The sequence below is a fragment of the Oreochromis niloticus genome, linkage group LG23 (assembly GCF_001858045.2).
Source record: "Oreochromis niloticus isolate F11D_XX linkage group LG23, O_niloticus_UMD_NMBU, whole genome shotgun sequence".
NCBI lineage: Eukaryota > Metazoa > Chordata > Actinopteri > Cichliformes > Cichlidae > Oreochromis > Oreochromis niloticus.
The window spans coordinates 9,751,329-9,754,399 of NC_031986.2; positions in this window are offsets into that span (position 1 = coordinate 9,751,329).

A 3,071-nucleotide genomic window follows, 5' to 3' on the forward strand; every position below is an offset into this window, starting at 1 on the left:
GTCTCATATGTTTTGCAAATGAGCCTGTACAGTATTGATGTAGCTAGACTTTGGAAGTATTCTTCACAAAGTAAACACGGCCCCGAACACAACTGTCTCCTAGGGGACTTGCAGCATGTGCGACAGTATCAGTGAGGGGGTTAGGGGATGCCAAGTGAACAGAGTTTGTAGCTACAGCCACTTTGTGTTCAAATGGGAAATACCTTGTGTTATGCACCAGGCTTTTTACCCTTTTACAGGCAGATTTCCCCCCTAAACCATTCATTGATCATGAAAATTAAGCCCAAGCATATTTATTTGCTAGCCAGACTCTACCACTCAATTCGACTCAACATTTGTTTTCCTGGTTGTCACCGTGTCTCCAGGGAGCCATGAGCCACCTGTTCTGTTTCCGGGCGGAAAATGATTGTGGGGAAGTGGGAAGGTAGGATCTAGTATTTTGGGGGGATTTTTTTTTTTTTGCCTTTAGAATAGCAGCAACAGTCTGGTGGCACATTAGCCTGCAGCTTCAACTCTCAGTGCACTGTGAACAAGGCAGAAAATTTCCAGCCACTCATGATTGATGATTCTCTCTTACCAGAAAACTCTCCGAGGTGTTTTCTCGAAAAGTAAACTTAGTTTTTCTTGATTGAATTTTCTCTTATGCATTTTCCCTTTCTTAAAAACACTTTCCCTAATTTCTATTTTAAGTATATCCTTTTGTATAGAGCACATTATGCTATTTTTTTTAACAATAATGGAATCACATTGTCATTTCACTAGAAAATCAGAAAAGTGGCATATAATTTTTACTCATTAACCAGTCATTTATCTATTCAGATACTTACAACATGTGTTTTTGGCCTAAACTGTCATGGTCTCCAGGATCTGTAGGATGTGTTGTGTTTTTGCTGCCTTCACCTCTCTCTCGACAGGGCGGAGCTGGACCAAGGTCCCCGAGTCTGACCTCGCCTATAAAGTTCACCTGTTGCTCATCCGCATTAATCACCCACTGGCTTCTCATCATGAGTAACTTGTTCCTCACTACTTAAGACTGCAGGAGGGTCTGCTTCTTTTCTGAATTGTTGTGCTAACTAGTGTCAGTGTTGCCCTGGCTTCTCGAGTAATTTTTTGTGATTTCATAATGTTCTCTCTCAACGACCTTCTCTTCTCCATGTACAGACTTCCTGGACAGACAGCCTACCTTCCCTGCCCTTTGGACCCCAAGTGGATTGGATTGGAGGTGTTTGTGAGTCATGGATGGTGTGGAGAGGATTGTGAACGTGTGCCTGCCCTGGACCCTTTCCCTTCCTCCCTTGGATTCCCTGGAGCCCATCTTCCCCTTATTCACTGGGCATATGTATATATTCCACCTGGTGTGCCACTGTAAATCAATCTTTTCACTTTTCACTAGTTTTGGAGTCCTGCAATTGAGCCCTGCACCAAACAGACCTTGACATAAAGGGCTCATATGGTAGATCCCTCCCTATGAACAGTTTGGTACGGTACATAACATTATACATATCAGTTAGGAGGTAGCAATAAAAGCCTTCTGGTTTCCATTTGTAGTTCTTTTGTGAGAAATTAAATTAAATTCTATTAGCCAATCACGTCTAAGGAGGCTTTGCTGTTGCCTCGGCATAAACTGTCCATGTGGAGAGCAAAAGAAGGATTGTGATCTCAAAACTAGGGGTTACCATCTAATTTACACTTTGAAACAGTAGTTGGCACATGGAATGAGAAGATATCCATTATCCGCACCAGCCAATGTGTTCCCTGATTGCTTTTGGACTGGAGAAAAATGTAAAAGCACCTTAACACATATGCAAAACATATTAAACCAGATATTGTATTAGAAATGGCAAGTAGTGAAAATTTTACCAAACAGCATGGTTCACTCTCTATAGATTATACTTGAATAGCAGAAGCTCATCATTCAAGTGCATTTGTTTGTTTAGACAGAAGAATATGGGTGTGTACATACACACTTGCATCATTCTAAGGATTTGTAAATGTAAAGCATACCAAAAAAATTGGGGAAGAGGCTTTAACTTACTGGATCTTCATTACTGTTGCTGGTATTCCTCAGTTTCCATAAATTTCTCTGTTGAAAGGTGAATATATGGGATTTAACAGTTACGTCAACATGCAATGCATTTTTGCTAGTTAAACAGTGCTTAAGCATTTTGTTAAGAACTGGTTAAGTTTAAAGCTTAAAGGACATATGGAGCACCGCACCTCACCGAAATATCTCATCAGCCACTCAATAGATTGTGATTATTATGTTTATGATTCCCAGTGCTTTTTATCTAGCATCAGCATGAGGCTAACATTTATTCTGTTTGAAATGCTTTCAAAATACATGTGGGTAGTTTTCCATGAAATCTAGCACAGACAATCGTATTTCCCTTGGGATAAATTGTAATAACTTTATTGATCCTTGGACCTGGCATGTGCGTCAACAGGCCCAAGTTTTGATTTGTTTAAAACATTTATTTATGGACAAACTTGCAAAACTTATATTCCCATCCGCCTCAACTGTTTTCAGTGCTAATAATCAAATGGGAACATGCTGTGTCTTGCTTACCTGCACACCTATGATCCATTTTCCAATAAAGCCACACTACAGTACTTATATCCCTGGCTCTACTGTCAATTTCCTGTTCGATCATTCAGTCTGTCGATGCAGAAGTGGCATGTGGGCCAACGCTTGGTCCTGTAGCTTCAGGTCCACTGCCACTGCCTCTTCTTGTTTGCTGTCTTTATATCTTGCTCTGCTCTCTTGTCAGCCGGTGGTTCAATTTCTCTCAGTCTTGAGTGTCCCTCTCAGGTCAGTCAAGTCAACTCGGTTCATTCTGCCATCATCTGTCAGCCTGCCACTCCCCAGTTACGCCGACTCAGCTGCTGACATCTTCAGTGAGAAATTCCAGTCTGTCTATCATTTAGCTCTTGATATCAGAAAAACATCACTGAAATTATTATCTGCCTGATCTGTTAAAAATTAATTACACCTTGTATTGTCACTGTGTGCACATCAGCAGGCTGTTAATTTTAGCTTAAGCTTTCGACTTTACCAAACACTTATTTTATTG